Source organism: Marmota monax, unplaced genomic scaffold (assembly GCF_021218885.2).
Source record: "Marmota monax isolate L192 unplaced genomic scaffold, Marmota_monax_Labrador192_F-V1.1 WCK01_AAM20220418_F8-fsc00254, whole genome shotgun sequence".
Classification (NCBI taxonomy): Eukaryota; Metazoa; Chordata; class Mammalia; order Rodentia; family Sciuridae; genus Marmota; species Marmota monax.
This window is the reverse complement of record NW_026694584.1, coordinates 125,651-134,914: the sequence shown is the minus strand read 5'-3', so window position 1 is coordinate 134,914 and position 9,264 is coordinate 125,651. Positions and strand designations below refer to the sequence as shown.

At 49.4% G+C, this 9,264-nt stretch overlaps 1 pseudogene; it reads left to right on the top strand.

Moving 5' to 3' along the window:
• The first annotated feature begins 876 nt into the window (after window positions 1-876).
• Window positions 877-1,752, top strand: LOC124077171 (mitochondrial nicotinamide adenine dinucleotide transporter SLC25A51-like; annotated as a pseudogene).
• Window positions 1,753-9,264: the final 7,512 nt, after the last annotated feature.

Here is a 9,264-nt window from a genome sequence, read left to right as displayed (position 1 = left end):
TTGGTCCCTATCAGCTGTTACCAGGTTTCTTAGTGAGGACATATGGTCTGGTGGTTTCCACCCTAATATCACCCTCCTGGCTCTTATCAGGGTTGTGGAAAGTGACTTGTTTTATTAGGCTATGCTTGATGACATATTGGAGGGCTCTGTGGTTTGCCTGGTGAGAATGCAGGTTTATTTTAAGATAGAGTTTTAAAATGGAGTTGCTTAGGCTAAGGCCATCCTTATAGTTTCTTTACCTATAATCTAGTAAACAAAAGCCCTTGAAATACATGAATGGTGACCTGGCCAGTTGGAGCTTCTTGTGCCTTTGCTTTGAAAGGATTCCACAGAATCAGATGTGCTAGGACACCTCATGTCCCAGAGTGTTTCTGGGGCACAGGTTAGGTGCTTTGGAACTGGGGTCACCCTTAATGCATCTTAGGGGAAAATAACAAGCTGTTCACCTCAGGGAGGAGTTGACTCATTTAGTCTCTTGTTTGGAAATCCAGTTAACAAAATTGACTCCATTGTTACTGTTTAACAATGGAGTAACAGTAACTTAGCTGGGATCACAGTTCTGGCTAAAATGCCCAGGCTGACCACGGACTGGCAATCCTCTTGCCTTAGCATCCCAAATTGCTGGTATTATAGGGGTGTACCAACTTACCTGACATAAGATGCAATTTTGAAATAAGTTTATTAAAAAATCCTTCCACATGGGGCTGGGGTTGTGGTTCAGTGGTAGAGTGCTCACCTCGCACGTGCAAGACCCTGGGTTCGATCCTCAGCACCACATTAAAAATAAATAAATAAATAAACAAGTGAAATAAAGATGTTGTGTCCAACTACAACTAAAAAAAATAAACTTCACAAAGGGGAGGCAACTTAGGCAACATGATGAATTCAGAAGCTCATGAGAAGAGGCCACTGATTCTAACATCTTCAAAACCAGAGATCTCACCTCACATCACCAATGTTGGAGAAGTGAAGCCCTGCTGTGCGGCCGCTGTGGAGCTTCCAACAACGTGGCCTTCACATTCCCTTGCAGGAGATCCTTTCTCAGCAGCAACTCTATGGAAGCCAAACTCGCGATGCAGAACTACTGCTGAGGGATGGATTTTGGAACTTGTATGGCAGGATCCTTCCCCACTGATGCAGAAGACAACCACCCTGGCACTTGTGTCTGGTCTGTTTAAGGATTTCCCCTGCCTTCTTTGAAAGTGCCTCTGTGCCCCAGAGTTTGCACCCTGTGTCGTGGTGGCACACTGGCAGGGACAACAGAATCCATTTTTTCACTCCATCAGAAGGAGTTCAGACGTGGCTTCAAGACCACAGTATCATGACAAGGTCACAAACACTTTAGGCTTCAGGGCACTGAAATGCCATGGAGTGGAGAGTATCGGTGGGGGTTGCTGCCCATTCTATTCCTTAATGGATTCAGCAATGTCCTTTCCTTTGGCCTGTGAGGTCCAGTAAAGAGCCTACTACAGGGACTTGTGGTGCTCATTTGGTCAATGACTTTATCTTTGGAGGTCTATTGGGTGCCACGTTGGGATTCTTGCTTTTTCCAATTAGTGTCATAAAAACTTGCACACAGACACAGATTGGTGGGAAATTTCAGTCTTTCTCAAGGTGTTCAAAACAACCTGGCTACAACAAGACCAGAAACTGACAAATCTTTTCAGAGGTGCCCATCTGAATTACCACCAGTCACTCATCTCTTGGGCCATAATCAGTGCAACTTATGAGTTCTTCTTAAAGGTTATGTGAGAAAAGCCATTGGTGAAGTGACATTTATCAACTAAGTAGATCTGAGAATGTAGATTGTCTTGTTCCTAAGTGGCTCAGATACAGTTGGTGTCATTAAGTCCAGGCTGCACGCATTATGGTCAAGTTACTTTCCTTAGGCAACAACAACACACAATAAAAAGTTTCAGTAGGAAAATTTAGGGTTTTTTGTTTTGTTTTGTTGTTTTTATCCTCACCAAGAGTTTTGGGCTGATTTTTTGGTAAATAGCTGTCTATCTGATGACCTTTCCTAGGGTAACTTAATAGCAAAGATATGATTCTTTTCCCAGAACAGCCTGTAAGAGAGAATGCTGGGGGGGCCTGGAACTTCTCTGGCTTGCTTTGTTACTCTATTCCTTGCTTCTCGCCTCCCAGGAGCAGTTATAAGGGTATTCTTCACAGAACTCAAGCATATACACGACAGGACAAAGAAGCCAAACAAAGCCGGGCATGGCATACACCTGTGATCCCAGGGGCTAGGGCAGGAGGATTATAAATTCAAAGCCATCAATTTAACAAGGCCCTAAGCAACTTAGTGAGGCCCTATCTCTAAGCAAAAAAAAAAAAAAAAAAAACAGAGCCGGGCTCTCTGCTTTTTTTTTTTTTTATATTTATTTTTTAGTTCTCGGCGGACACAACATCTTTGTTTGTATGTGGTGCTGAGGATCGAACCTGGACCGCACGCATGCCAGGCGAGCGCGCTACCGCTTGAGCCACATCCCCAGCCCGGCTCTCTGTTTCTTGATCACCATGATGTGAGCTTCTTCCCTCTGCCATACTCTCCCGCCATGATGTTCAGTCTCACCTTGGGCCCTGGGGAGTGGAGCTGGCCTTCTATGGACTAAGACCTCTGAAGATGTGCCATGAGGTGATCAGCATCCTCTGTTACACAGTCGGGCCATGATGTTCTGTTCTGCAATAAGATCAAGCAATTATGGGCTGAAATCTTTGAAACTGTCTGGCCTGAGAGATTTCAGCCTGGAATTCCATCTCCCTTCCAGGAAGAAGAACTTGGTGTGGACGGCACAGAAACCAGAAGGCAGGACTTCCTGAAAAGCAGAGCGAGGAGGAGGCAGACAGACTCTATTCTCAGGAAATTTTCACCATTTAACTGGTGAAAATTTTTAAAAGGAAAAATGCAAAACTGGGTGCAGAGCCCATGACTTTGTGGATCAGGAATTCAGCCTGGGCTCAGCTGGGCAATCCTTTCATTCCACGTGGAATTGACTGAGGTCACTTGGTGGCGTTCAGCTGCAGAGGTGAACTTCTTACTGCAAATTCCAGTGTACTGAGCTGTGCTCAGAGAACCCAAGGAAAGAGATGTTCAGGAATCAATTGAGCATGCTTAGGAATCATAATGGAGGAGTGATACATACCTGGAGACCAGCAAAAGGTGAACACAGATCCCCCAAAAGGAGGGAGAACACACACAGTCTTGTGCCACCTCACTAGGTCCCCTGCCCACCTGAAGATATGTTCTCTTGCCGAAGTCCTTCTCTGCTCAGACCTTGGCAGTTCAGTTCTTCACCATGTTACCATGGGTGAAGTTCCTCTTTGTGGGTATCTGGTTTTCTTCAGTCAAGGGGCAGCTTTCTCCAATTTGTAACTCATTTTCTTTTTTGTCAAACCACAGCCAATGACAGAAATAAGCTGCGACTGGATCTTACCAATTAAAGCTAAATTGGTTAAGAGCCAGTCTTACCAATTATTCTATGTTCTGAAAATGGACCACCGGACTTTCTTTCTCTCTCAGAAAGGAAGAACTCAAACAAGTAACATGATCATAATCAATCCTCCTTCTCTGACCCAAGATCCTGTTTAATGATGGAAGCTAGACCAAAATTCTAAGTGATATCTCAGTTGCAATCTTCAAAATCCAAACAGGGGTCAGCAGGGCTTGTCCTCCATGCCTCGCTTCTTCCACTTAATGTCCTCCAGTTTTGCTCTGCAAAAGAAACACTCTTAGGAGAAGGAAAAAACCAAGCCATAGACAAGGGAGAAAACTTAGCAAAAGACATGGAATAAAAAGAATGCTACACAAAACACGCAAAACTCACCAATAAGAAGCAACCTGATTACAACCTGGGCCAAAGACCTTATCAGGCTCTGAATCAAACAAGATATACAGATGGCAAATAGGCATCTGAGGACGAGCTCCACATCACATGTCCTCAGGGAAGGGTCCATCGACCACAGTGCAGTGCCTCTGCGCACCTAGTGGAATGGCCAAAATCCACGAGACTGACACCAGGGCGTCCTGGCAAGGACCTGGGGCCCCTTCATCTCTGGTGGGAATGAAGAAGGCACCACCGCTCTGGGGACAGGCAGTCTCTTAAAGGCTGCGTACCTTTGCCATCTCGCCCAGAAATCCACTCATTGGTGTGTACGCAAAGAAGCTGAAAATTTACATTCACACCTAAACTTGCTCACAAATATTTATAGAGGCTTTATTGGTGATTTCCCAGGCTTGCAAGCAACCATGGCGTCCTTCAATAGCTCATGGAGATATTCAGTACTACAGAGAAAGGAGCTGTTAAGCCAAGAACAGACTTGGAGGGAGTTTAAGTGTGTTGGTGAATGAAGCCAATCTGAAAAGGCCATGTGCTTTATGATTCCATCTCTAGGACATTCTGGAAAAGCCTGAACTCCAGAGACAGTGAAAGATTAGTGTTGCAAAGGGTCAGGTGAGAGGTAGGAACAGGCGGAGTGCAGGACACCATACTGGATGATGTGTGGTGACAGACACATGAAATTAGACCTTCGTCCAATCCCACAGAACATCCCACACTACGAGTGACCCCTCTGTGCAATGGGGACTCTGGGAACTGTGGGTGTATGATGTGCCAGTGTGGGGTTTGTCCATGGTACACCCCATGTTTGTCCTGGACCACCCCACCCTGGGGGTCTGGATTGTGAAGGAGCTTTCTATGGGGACTCTCAGTCCCTTCTGCTCAATTTTGCTGTGAATGTAAAACTACTCTAAATACAAAGTAGAAATGAAGGAATAGGCCTCCTTTGCTCTCAGCCCCGCCTCCCCTCCAGCCTCCTGTCTTTGCCCTCTTAGCTACTTTTAAATGACAGTGCATTGAATGTCCTTGAGCAGCTGCCACACTCCAGGGCAATTCAGAATTAACTCCTTCAGCACAGGCTCTCAGAATTAGAGTAGTCAGCTGTTCCTGGTGGCTCATGTCTGCAATCCCAGCAGTTTAGGAGGCTAAGGCAGGAGGATCATAGGTTCAAAGCCAACCTCAGCAACTTTGAGAAATTAAACAAACAAATTGAATTAAACAAACAAAAAAGGTGAGGAGGTGCTGGGATGTGGCTCAGTGGTTAAGCGCCCCTGGGTTCAACCCTTGGTATTAATCAATCAATCAATCAATCAGAATGAGTGTTCTCAAAGACCCAGTTGCCAACTGCACTTCCTGCCCAAATCCTTCTGCCTCCTTTTCCTGGTGACCCACTCCTCCCCTGCCCTCCCCAGGGTCCTCCAGCCTCTGTCCACCCACCGTGCTTCATTAAGACTTGCACACTGGATCAGGTTCTTGCACAAAGAGATGCCTGAGCATGGATCTGCAGGTCCCTGCTGGCCCTGGTGACAGTGCAGGGTGGCACAGATGGGGCTGTAGTAGGAGCTGGAGGCACGGGCTCCAGGTGGGTGAGGGCTACAGAACCCAGCCTGAGGGGCTGAGGGGCTGGAAAGGATGCGCCTGGCCAGGGCTGTCTCCACTCCAGAAGAGGCTGTGCAGTGGGTGGAGCACCCTGAGTTTCAGGGAGAGGTGACCTCAATTGTGGGCAAACTCCTTGAAGACCCTCCTGAGACTTAGCGCATGGCAGTCTGTCACTTGGATAATCTCCTCTGGTTTCAGAGTGACACTCATTCCCCCCCAAAAAAACACCACCCCTTCTCCCCAGCTGGCCCTTCTCTCCACCCACTCCTGCCCCTGGGACCTGCCCTTGAACCTGGCAGTTGGGGCACTGGTCCAGGGCTACTTTGGCCATGCGGGGTGGCCAGGGATGCTGCTCTTTCTTGGGAGAGTCCTTTTGAGGTGCCAAAAGGACCCACTACCTTCCTTCTGCTCCAACAGCCAGTCATCACCCCCATGCTTCCACTCCTTTGAAGACCCCCACACTCCAGAGCCCCCGCCCTGAGGCCACCAGACCAGTCACAGAGACTTCTGATAGGGACTTCCCAGTCCCTCGGGTACTGACCCAGCTCTTGCCCCCTTCCAGAAGCCTGGGGGACTGAGACCAGGAAGCTCAGGGGCCTGGCCCAGGTTGCCCAAGTGCCCGGCGGGTGTGACAGGCTTCTTCTCTCGTCAGGTCTGGCCACCCCCACTCCCACCCAGCGTGACAGGGCCCCTTAACCTGACTTCAGAGGGCTGCTGGGACCCTGCTTTCCCCACCTCGAACCTGGACCAGGTGAGATCCAGGAAGCAGAGGCCATTGTGGAGCAGCAGAATGGTCCTGTGCTGGGCACCAACAGAGAGGAGATGGCACCAGGAGGGGAACCGCTGGACTCTGAGGTTGGACAGCCACTTCCCAGCAGGATGCTTTAGTTCCCCAGGGCAGATGAGCAGCTGCCTCCAGGACCCTCACGAGGACAGACTCTTGGTCAGTTTGAGGTAGCTCACCAGCAGGCGTGGACACCCTCTGGCATTTCTGCTGGTCTGGGTGGGCAGGGGACCCCCATAGGTCTTTCCAGCAGGGAGCACAGGGACTGTGAGGATGTGGGCACAGGATCACTAATCCGTGTCCAGTCATGAAGGCGTTACAGGGGTTGGCTAGGGGACGGGAAAACAAAGAGCACGCCTGGGAGGTTCTCAATGAGCATGAAGCACTGTATACACCCAGCATCCACCACTGCCTACAGCGGCACGGGCCATTTGTTGGCCAGCAGGCCACCAGGGAGATCTGCTGAGGGAAACTGAGGCTCCGGGTCTCCGAGAGCCAGCGGCAGCCAACCAGACCTGCACCCTGGCTCTTTAGGAACATGGGCTGAACCAGCCTCCTCCAGGTCCAGGGCACAGAAAATGGGGAAATGGAAGAGGTCACTTACCCTGCCTGCTCCATGTGACACCAAGAAAAAAAGGTACTTTACTGAGATTTAATCCTAGACATTCAAAGCAGACCAGAGCCTAAGGAGGTTGGATATAATAAAATAAGGAAGATGACCCAGTGCCACAAGTGCCACCACTGATGGGGGTCCCAGCCAGAGCAACCCCTCCTTCCCCCATGGATAAAGTGCAGGGATGAGGGAATTAAAGGGACCTGCCCTTCAGGAGGCCTGTGGCATGTCTGGGTACCCAGAGAGCGGAGATCAAAGACCCTGCTGACCAACTGGAGAGGGGCGGGAAAGAAGCGCCTCCCTCCAGTTGCCCTCAGAGGACTTCTGTCCTCCGAGCCATTTTGCAGCCACATCTTGGGGGCCAGCTGCCGGGGGCGCAGACTCCTGGCAAACCTGAGCTGGGCAGACCAGGCCTGATAAACCCACGCAGTAGGACCTGGACCAGGAGAAAATCAAACATGGAGAGGAGTTTGCACAGGGGAATACAGGCCGTGGAAACCACCTCTCCCTCCCCTTGAGCAGTGGCTTGCAGGAGCAGCTGGGGGGGTGGGCAGCAAATGAGTTTGGAGACTGAACCTGAGACCAGGGGTCTATGGGTGGCCGAGGGGACTAAGGATCCTCCCTGAGAGTGGAACCCAGGGGAGAGCCCTGGGGCACGGTCTGCCTGGAGCACAGCAATGCTGGGCCCTTGGGGTGCGCCGAGGCAAAACCTCCAGACCAATCGCCATTCAGTGGAGAACCTGGAGCCCACCTAGGCCTAGGCCCCGCCCCCAGGAGCTCCGCCCACCCATCTAGGCTGCTGAGAAGAGAAGCTGAGGCGGGTTTGAACTAAGGACACAATTCTACAGTTTTTCATTGAGATCCCCCCTCCACCCCCCCCCACCCCGCCTTAATTGTGACTTGAATGGTTCATGGACACTTATACATATTTGTTTCTTTTTTCTTAATTCTAGCATTTTTGGAAGCCAGTTATTTTTCATGGAGCAGTATTTTGAGGACTAGCGTGTTTGACTAGTCTATTTTGGTTTGGTTTTGTATTCTTTTATTTTTACTTTAAAAATTTTTATCTTGATTCTCTTTCTCTCTTCTGCTAATAGCCAATGTCTGTTGTTCTCTCTTTTATTCTTCCTTTGATTTTTAAGAAATATTTATTTTTAGTTATAGGTGGACACAATATTTTATTTTTATGTGGTGCTAAGGATGGAACCAGTGCCCCACGCATGGTAGGCAAGTGCTCTACCTCTGTGCCCCGGTCCCAGCCCTGATGTTTTATCTCTATCTTCTCTTCTTCTTTGTAATTACCACGTTCTACATCTCTTGGGTTCTCTCCCTGTCCACCATTTGAAATTGTAAACCCTTTTGCAAACTCGCTGTTTTTATTGTAGGCAATAACTGATCATATATTTTCTGTTTCTTGTGACAGCATCGTAGATGTCATAGCAGGAACTATTTGGTTTAATGCTGTATAATTGTTGGCATTATTTGTTGTTATTTTTTGTCTCCCCCTAAGCTGTGAGGTGCTGTCCACAGAGTAGAAACTCGACTGCCTCAGACCCATTCTGCTAGAGGGGTGGACACCCAACATGAAAAAACAAGGGAACAAATCGTCCCAAACAAACCAAGATACTCTAAAACACCCCAGTGGAAGAAATGTCAGAGCGGGAGTTTAGACTGTCCATAGTAAAACTGATTTGTGAGGTCTAGGACCATGTAAGGAGTGAAATCAGAGAAAATACAGGAAGTGAAAATAAAGAGAGAAATTCTGGGGGGAAAATCAAGTAGGGCTGGGCTTGTGGCTCAGTGCGCTTGCCTAGCATGTGTGAGGCACTGGGTTCGATTCTCAGCACCACATAAAAATAAATAAAGGGCCACCAATAACTTATAAAATATTTTTAAAAAATCAAGTAGGTCCAGGGTGCAGAAGCTGCCTGGCATGGGGTACAGGGACAGGAAGCCAGGTCTCCAGCATAGGGCGAGTGACAGGGGCCCGCCTTGTCTCTTTCCCCCTTGCAGCTGTCCCTGGGGGCTCTGAGCAACTGGAGCCTGCTTGGTTTGGCCACTGGGAACTCGGGCTGGCCAGGCCTGAGCCAGCTGTGTCTCATCCTCCCCTGGGTGGCCTGTACCAGGGAGGAAGCCTGGAAAGTATCAATCAGAAGCTCCGCCCCTTGCAGGGGAACTCAGTCTATGTCAAGGACATCCCCTGCCAGGACCCTGGAGGACCCCCAGGTGGGTGTGGCAGGTGCTAGGCGAGCCCAGGGGTGGGGTGGTGAGGGCAGCTGCCCCTCCTATCTCCCTCAGGGACTGTCACTCACTTAGGACCTCAAGAGGCCATGCCAGCAGGCCACCCTTAGCCTGGACAGCACCCGTGGAGATGAAGACCGCCTCTGATGCCATATCTGGATCCCCATGCAGGAACGAGGTCTGGCTCT